This window comes from Serinus canaria, chromosome 3, assembly GCF_022539315.1.
Source record: "Serinus canaria isolate serCan28SL12 chromosome 3, serCan2020, whole genome shotgun sequence".
Classification (NCBI taxonomy): domain Eukaryota; kingdom Metazoa; phylum Chordata; class Aves; order Passeriformes; family Fringillidae; genus Serinus; species Serinus canaria.
Window position 1 is genome coordinate 61,682,010 of NC_066316.1, and position 9,750 is coordinate 61,691,759.

Sequence of the window (9,750 nt, forward strand, 5' to 3'; positions counted from 1 at the left end):
TGTCCACAATGTCAAGAAGCAGGCTGAATTTTTTTCTGATGAGTTAACTTACTAGCGTGGGTGGAGAAAATGACAGGCAAGGAATTTTCCTTGTGGAAAGAAGTCTGCCCTTTAGTTCTCAAGGTGCATAAGAAGTCAGTGGATGGGTGAAAGTGGAACATTTTGAGTAATTTAACAAGTGGGGTTTGAAAACTGATTGAACAAAGAAGAATACCAGAACTGTGAAAAAGGCCTGGGAAGGACCCAATCCCTTTCCCAGCTGGGCATATATTAGCAATTTACTTCTTGGTATTTAGAGGGAAGGTTCTCTTACCAGAATATTTAGCTTCTGCCTGGTGCATAGTTTCTTGTAACTCTTTTGGAAGCAATAATCAAGAGGGCTCTTCAGTGCTGGAGATGGTAGACTAAAATAGAAAGAGTAACTGCTATAATTAGAGCTATTCCTCAGATTATTATATTGAGGAGACAGGACATATCTATATATAGGCTTATAAAGTGAAAGAAAATCTATATTTGAGGAAACATGGAGTAATAAATAATCTAAAAAAAAAAAAAAGACAGAAAATTGCATCAGGACTAAATTTATTTTCCAGAAGGAAGAAAAAAGTTAATCAGGAAGAAATTGAAACAGAAGGAAGAAAAAAGTTAATCAGGAAGAAATTGAAACAATCTCCTAGATTCTAGAGTCTCTTTACCCTGTGTGGCAACCTAGCCAGATCTCAATTCAGTACAGAACTGAATTGGTGTGAGACCTTGGTGTTTGAGTGGGACTTTCAAAGAACTTTCACTTCCTTACTCAGTAGTCAAAAAAGCCAATCATGCATGAAAAATGAGAAAGCCATTATAAGAGTCCATAATTTCCCAGATATTCAGGGCCTTGTGTGTGTCTCATCTATGTTCTGTCCTGTACCACCTATCTCAAAAGAAAGTAGAACTGGAAAAGGACCAGAGAACAGCAATAAGAACAGTCAAAGTATTGGGAGCATTTCTGCTGTGTGAGCAGCTCACAGGCTAAGGCTCTTTAGCTTGGAAAAGAGATGTTGGGTGATGGAGAACAGGGAGAATTTGACATAATGTTATTTAGAGCAGGGGCACACAAGTCTCACAACATGGAGGCACTGGGCAGGGGCTGACAGTTCACTGGCTCTTCCTATGCAGTGCCTATTGGATTCTAGTGGCAATTCCAAATTAAAAAAAAAATACTAATTCAGATAATGTGTGCTAACTTAGCACCTCCCTTGCTGTGGAATATTGTGATTAATAAAAATCTGCATCTGTTTAAAAGTTATTGGGAAATTTCATTTAATAATACCTGTAAGGACAACAAAACACAAAAAATACCACTTCTTCCCCAGCAGATCCTGCAGAGCCTCCAAGAGTGCTTAAAAAGCCCTGACTCTATTCAAGTTGTGTGTTACCAGATTTTGTCTGATCTAGCACAGCTGCTGTCACAAGTTCCCAAGGACCAGGTATTGATTCAGGAACACTGTTGTGAGCTACTAGGAGAACATTACAGTGCCTGGGGGACCAGAAAGCTGCCTCAGAGTGGCTGTTCCCACACTGTTCTCTTTGTGCTGTCCTAACATTCACAGTCTGGTGTGAAATATTTCACACTTCCAACTGAAAGGTAGAAAGGGACTGAAAATCTGTTAGAAAAATTACAGGCTAGAGACCAAAAATTGGAAGCAAATATGTTGCCTTCTGGTAGCAAAGCAGAGGATATTTATGATCAGTGGAGAGATCAGTTTTACTAAAATGTAAGTGGTCTGTCAAATTGTGAGTGTGGGAGAGAGAGAGATCATGAAAAAATGCATTTGTGAGACTGTAAAAAGTATTTATCATCTACAATCTCAGTCTGGCTATTAACACACTCCTTTTTTTGTGCTGAATACTTTTCTGCAGAAAACCACACTCCTTTTGCTTTAGTTCCAAATGGAAGTTGCCAGCCTGAGACCACAGTGCCTAGAAGAAAATATTTAGTTTTATTTACCTCATTAACTGAATGTTTCCATTCAAGAAGTCAGCCTTATTGTTTCTCAGGTCAATCTAGTAATGATCCTAAAAATTATATTAAAGTGATTAAAAATGCATTTAGATAGAAATTTGCACACTCAGTGTCTGATAGCATTCCACAAAGTCAACATCAAACTGCTGTCTCCTTCTTGCTGAAAGTGGTATGTCCAGACATGATAAAACTTCAAATTGTGAGTATGGAACATTGGTCTCAGCCTCTACAATACCAACAGTAATGTTTCAACTAAATTAATTCTAACTAGTTAGATTGATAAAGCAGGACACACAAAGACTGCTCTTTGTGAGGAGTATCATTTACCTAAAAATATAATTTTAGACATAACATCTGAATATATCAGTCTAAAAAAACCTGTCTGCCAAGACAATTTTTAAAAATAGATTGCTATGTAATTTGCTTTCTTACCTTTTAAAAATGCTGGGCCGTTTTCAGCTGGTCTTGACTCTTATGCTTGTTTATTCCTAGTTGGTGCTACACAACTCCTATCTTAAAACCTTCCTGGCTCCTAGTAGTCTCTCTAGAAAGGTGCTGACTATTCAGGGTGAATTGGACTGAGACTCATTTACATTCCATGGGAGGTAATGCTAACTTCAACTACCTTTGAACTCATGAACAATAAAATGGAGACTATGCCTGATGGCTAGACTCTATTTTGAAAATGCAAGTATAGCCCATTATTGTGCAAAAACCTTTCAAAGATGTGTGCTTCTACCATCCACTTTCAGGCAGTTCCTTGCCCTTTAATAAAGAAGTTGGGGCAGCATTCTTCAAACACGTAAGGCTGATGCTAGGCTGCCAAGTACATGGCATTTTTCCAGAAATATCTTGCATCCATCAAGGTATTTCTGGAAATCCACTGAGGTCAGTCATATTGTGCCCCTACCCCATTTCAATGGCTTTCTGAACAACACTCTAGCCACCATGTGTAGTCCAACTCAGTTCAGCTATATTCTTCAGTGAAATCACCACATGTTTTCCTTTTCCTTACATGAAAGACGTCTCAAAAATGCCTTAATGTGATTTATAATAATGAATATGCTTGATGTACTCTTCTTCTCCAAGGTAATTTTTAACTTTTGTTAACTCCCGCCCAAATTCCTTAAATGCCTGGTCACAGAAGAGCATGTCCTGCAATATTACTCAAATGTGATGTAAACCACTAACAGACAAAAAATGTAATGCCACGTCTCTTAACCCAGTTGATCAAGTCCCTTTTCTGGCATGGTGGGCTGTCAATAAAATAAGCAGGTATGAATGTGAGAGATTTACCAAAATGAAGTACTTTGTCTCCTAAGGCTCCATATATTTGCCAGTATAACCAGACTGAGTAAGAAAGCTTTTCCTGCATTTAGTTTATATTGAATTAATATATGGAATATATAATAATAGGATATTTATATGGAATATATAGAATAATGTACCTAGGTACAGAAAAGGTACAGAAAATGAACTCTTCCCTTACTGGCTTTATCTGTCTAGGTAAGGAGATAGACTTTGGTGAATTGCATGGCCTAAACAAAATGATAAACTGAATGATAAAAACACACAGTTAAGCTTAGCAAACATGCAGTAACTTGAAACTATTTTAACAAGTTCTTAGAATCTGACATCCTTTTAAAACAGCTTTTTTACTATTAAAAAATATCCAAACCATCACAACTCTGAAATATTTTAGGCTAGACCATTTACAGAATAAATCTAACCAATAAAAGAGTAGATCCATGGCTTTTTTATTCTGCACAACTCTGATGATTTAAAGTTAAGTTTGCTAAGTAATTTTTCACTAAAGTTATATAAATGCCATATTTTTTAAAATGTAAAATAAAGAAAATTTACTTCATTGAATAAAAGATGAAAACAAATATTATTTATTTTTATTAGCAGTTTTCAATATCCTTCCCTAGCAATTGTTTGGCTGGTGGCACAGACAGCACCAGAAGGAGATTTGAAAATTCCAGTTACAGGAAGTTTCTGCTGGAGATTCATTGTAGATTCAGACTCAAAACTTGAAGAAATAAATAGTCTCCATAGCCAGGAAATATCTGGTCAAAATATCAGTATCAGTATCTCTATCAGTACTTTTTAATTTCTATTCCTATCTCCAGAATTTGTTCTGTGTTTGTCCATGTACCTCTTGTCATCTTTTTCATACCCACTGCTAATAGTGTTATCCAACACACAGCTTGCTCACTTTCCATTATTTAATTACCTTTGCTGTGCTTTAATACTAATGTTCAAATAATGAAACCTCACATTGATAAAGGGAAAATCTTAAATCTGCATATATTAAAAAAATCTCATTTTTTTCTGGGATTCTAAAGAAATGAGGCTTAGAACACTAGATTGTGTGATGGCCTAGAGTAACCATGCTCCAATAGGATTTTTAAAATCAGTACCAGGACAAAGGCAACTGATGTAGGAGTGCTTCAGTTGGGAAAAAGAGTGAAGCACCCAGTCACCACTTCCTGATGGGCAGCCAGCCTGCCTGACAGCTCCTGAAAATTGGTCTGGCAACCATCACAGTTCTCGTAGATGATCAACTGGCAGCTATGTGCTTTGGGAAAAGGTAGAGCATGTGATAATTCTTGCTTAGATAGAGATGGGGAGAAGGCACTGTGTGAGATTTTAGAGAACACTGGGCAGAACCAGTGACATTTAACTGGGAGAGGTAGGTTCATATAGGCTGTACCAGGTGAAGACAGGTTGTAATAGAGGAGCACAGAAAATAAATTCTCAAGGAAACAGACTTTTAATTTTCCCATTCATGGAACAGCTAATTTTAAATATGGTATGCCTAACAAGCTCAGTAGCCAGCAGAAACAATGACAGGTTTCTGCTTTTAATCACTGAGTTGTATAAAAGTTTTTGGGTACCTCAGTCTAATGTGGTCAGTCTCTAACCTAAGAAATGCACATTTCTCATCAGATGTGCCTTCATGTCAGTGGTTTTCCTTTATCTGGTAATCCTATTTTGCTATCCTCTTTATAACTGAGAAAACTTTTTTTAGTTCTTGTTTCACTTTTTAATACACACAAATTCAAATCAACAACCATTTTCCAGGACCTTGTTCTTATCTTAAAGGAGGTAGACAATCATTACATAAAAAAGCAATTACTAAAGCAAACAAATACATTTGCACATTGGAATGTAGATAACTCAGTGCCAAAGAATGCCATCAAGATAAGCAAATTAGCAAAGGAGTAATAATAAAAAAGCCCTAGAGGTGTATATGAACAATAAAACAGGCAGGTAAATTATTTTACTGCAATTCTTTTGTTATGCAGCATGACAAACCAGCAAGGAATGAACAATGCTGTTGGTTTGCTGTTATTATCCCCCCATAGATGAGAAGATACCACAGAATAACAGAATGGGTCAGACTGGAAGGGACCACAGTGGATAATCTGGTCCAACCTCTCTCCTAAAGCAGGGTCATCCTAGCACACACAGTATAGGATTGTGTCCTGATGGTTCTTGAACATCTCCAGTGGGGAACACTCCACAACCTCTCTGGCCAACCTGTTCCAGTGCATGGCCACCTGCACAGCAAAGAAATTCTTCCTCATATTCAAGTGGAAGTTCCTACAAATCTGTTTTTTGCCCATTACCTCTTGTCCCTTTGCTTGGCACCACTAAGAGCTTGGTTCCATTCTCTTGGCACGCTCCCTTAAGATACTGACAGACATTGATGAGGTCCCCTCTTCTCAGTTGTCCCTTCTCGAGGCTGAGCAGGCCCAGTTCCCTCAGCCTGTCCTTGTAAGAGAGATGCTCCAGTCCCTTAATCCCCTTTGTAGCCCCACACCTGACCTGCTGCAGGAGCTCCAGCTCCTCAGCTTGTGCTGAGGAGGCCAGAACTGCACACAGTGGCCTCACCAGGGCTGAATAGAGGGGGAGTATCATCTCCCTGAGCCTGCTGGGAATGCTGTGTTTGATGCACCCCAGGACACCACTGACCACGTGGGAATGGTGCTGGCTCATGGGCAGCATGTTGTCCACAAGGATCCCCAGGTCCTTCCTTGTAGAGCTGCTTTCCCATCAAGTCAGCCCCCAGCCTATACTGGTGTCTGGGGTTATTCCTCCCCAGGTGCAGGACCCTGCATTCACTGAATTTCAGATGGTTAAATAAATAAATAAATAAATAAATATTTATATATTATTACATTATAATATAAATAGTTACATATTACATACATACTTTAAAAAAAAGTAAGAAAGCAAAAGCTTTCATACCATATGCATATACACAATAAACTGAAACACGTAAATGCATTTTTCTAAATTCTGTGTCTTAACATAGGAAATATTTGTTGCCTGAATTTACAGCAGGCAGAGAAACCCTGTGCTGAAGGATGTTGATAGGTCTATGAAAAGATGATAGTTAAAAAAATTATACTTAGTAACATGTTACCTTTATGCACATTGACAGGACTGGGTCCTGAAATGTCTTCCAGTAGCAGGTCTGGGATGTGCAGGGCTCTGTTGTGACTTGACTGGACCTGTGGCTCAGGAGAGCCTGCACCCTACACAGCAAATCCAGGGTCCTAGGACCTGCTAGTTCCCATGCACACACCCCACATGCAAAGAGCTGGAGGAAATGGCAGCTCAGGACAGGCTGCCACCAAAGCAACAACCACAGCTCCCATTCAGCCACTTTTTTCTGAGAAGAACTCATCTGTCAGGTGAATGCACAGAGACAGCTGCTCCACTTATCCACCATCAGGTTGACAAGGGGTCCCCACAAAGGTTGATTTTTATGAAGTACAATTCTGACAGCCATGTTTAGTCCTTGAATGCTCTTTTGTGGGAGAGGAAAAGTCAGCCTTTGTCTACCTTGTCTCCTTTTACTGCTACAGGAGAGATAACATCGCTACAATCATCTCTAAGGTTCAAAGCCATAGAAGAGCTCACTCAAGATTACAATACATAAAAAAATGATAGCTAAATGGAGGCTCAATGTTGCCTGAAATCTATGTAATCTCTTTGTTAAAAATAGCATCAAAAGGGGAGTGGTGACATGGAGTGCTTGTAAAGGAATTTGAAAAAAAGGCAAAAACAGACACAGAAGGTCTGAAACACTGAAGATGTTATTGGAAAGCTCTGTTGAATTAAAAATTGTTTGATTTGGCAAAGGTTTGTCACTAAGCCCTTTATTATTAGCTCTACTTGTCCATCACCTCATAAAAGTCAAATGAAATTAAAATGAAGCCATGTATGAGAAAGTATTTTTTAATAAATGACAAATATGATCAAATAAAAGGTAAAAATAGACATGGTTTGAAGAGAAAAAGTTAAAATTAAGAAGCAGGGAGAGCTGTTGGTAGATGCCTGGAGCAGTCTGGGGCAGAGGGAGACAGGTGCCCCACTATACTCCTGCTGCTGACACGTGTCCTTCCCACCACTGCTCCCACACACCATCTCCTGCTCCATGAAGGGTTCTGGGGTGATGTACCAATGACTGGAGCCTGCCATTACTGTTACTCGACAAGGTATGAGTTAAAAGAAGAGAATCTACAAGGTGGTTCTTAGGCAGGAAAGGGCTGGAGGTCAGGGACATGAACTGGCCATGCTCTAGCCCCAGGGGATGAAGGCAGCAAAGGGAGCCAGGCCCAGGCACTGGAATGATGCTTTATCCATCAGACTCTGCTATTGGGAGCCTGACACAGACTCACAGGTAACGTTTTAGATGCATCATTCACATGTTAAACCAAAATTAAAAAAAAAAAAAAAAATCAAAGTGAGGAGTGTACAATTATCAGACAGGGGAATCTCTGCAGAGTCCCATTTAATCACTAAGTGCTGCTTTTCTGCCGTTGCAATTTTATTTGGATTTGCTGCACTTTTTCTCTTACCTACTTGGAGAGACTGTCCAACAGTTCTTTGGCATAAAGAGAACAAAAAGAGAAAATATAATTTACAAAATAAAATGGGATTGAAAAAATAGAAGGCAGACAAAAGTGGGTAAGGGACACCTAAAATGGCATGCCATTTAGAAATATTTCTAGAGAAGTAATGCTATTTATTTATATCCAAATTGGCCAAGGAGCCAAGGTCTGGGTCAGCACAGAACACAGATTTGGATGCATACAACACTCTTAGAGGATCACAAAAACAAATCTTAGCTTCAGAAAATTTCAGTATTCCAGTAAGGGAAGTATTAAGGAAAACAGCCTGGGAAAGGATGAGATGATCATGAAACCATCCCAGAGAGTGTAAGAGCACAAGCTAGGTGGAAATTAGGTTGAGGCAAGAACATTAGAGCAGGAAAAAAAATTGGCTGGTGGTGAAAACAGTACACAAAGGGGGCACATTTGCACCACTTCACAACTTTGAAACCCCTAGCTTACCCATCAGCATCTCATCCATGGTAGAGTGTTTTCTATGGTCAAGTAGGATGGAAGAGGCCATATCCCTCCCATTCTCATTGGATCCCTGCTGGGATCCACTATGACATTACCCCTACCTAGGGAATTCTAATTAAGAGAAAATTACCTAAAAATACCGGAACAGAGCAATGCTTCAGGAAACCCAATAGTCTCTCTGACAGTAAATAAAACCAGGTATCTGGGGGAGAATGCAAAATACTGCAAACAAATACTACCATCTACTACTGTTCAGGCATCCAAAGATTTTTGACTCAAAAGACTTTCTGAGCCAAACTGGGTATTCTATACATTAAGTGACTTGCCACCACTTTCTCTCCTGTAATTGCTCCAATTTTCCTGTAAATGCTCTCAGCATTTACAATATCCTTTGGCAGGACACTTCACCAGTCTTTCATTGTTTCATTAGGATTCACTCTTCTTTTTTGTTATAGATCCCATCTGATGACTATTGTCAGTATCACTTAGAGACCTTTGGCACAAGCACAATAACCAATATCTATCAGTCATATCATTTAATGCAAAGAACGTACCTACCTCTATTTTGTTATTGTCCAACCCCATTTATTTGGTTACAGTAACTAACTCTCATCTCTTCACTCCCAGGTAACTCAAGATTGTTTATTTCCTCATTGTTTAACTTTTTCTTTAGATAATTTGCAAATATGGTCAAGAGCAAAGCCAAACAAAAATCTCTGCAGAATTCAATTGGCATCCTCCCTTCATGGCACAAGCTATTTACTACAGTCAATTTCTGTGTTCTGACCATACTATGCCCACCTTGTCCACACGAGATCCTCCTTCTCAGCCCATGTCTAGGTTTAATTTGAGACTATTGCAAGGAATTACAGAACTTGCTGACCTGCCAATAAACTTTGTGGTTTGTAAGACAGGACTCCTTCAAAAAAGCTACACTGACCTTTTAGAAGCATAACAGGTGTACATGGTTGCTAATTCTAATTCAGTATTTCACATACCCCACAATGATTCATTTCACTGCTCAAGCCAACCTACTAAGCAAATCATGAAAACCCTCAAAAGCACCAAATGTCAATCAGCTGAAGAGGAGCATCTAGAGATTACAATTCTGTATCTGCAATCTCTGCGGAGCTCATTAGTCCTTTTTACTTGGGGAAAAACCATGCTTAAAGTCAAAGTCTGCTGTCTGTCTTTTGTCAAACAGTTTGAGATCGCCAGTGAGAAGTGAGTTAAACTTCAGTTTCAGCTCCAGGGCTATCGATTTCTTTGGCCTGCAGACTATCCCTCTTCCATTGCTGCACACTGCACGCTGGAATTCCTGCAGATAAGGAGCCTCTGCTATGATGTCCTTGACATTTT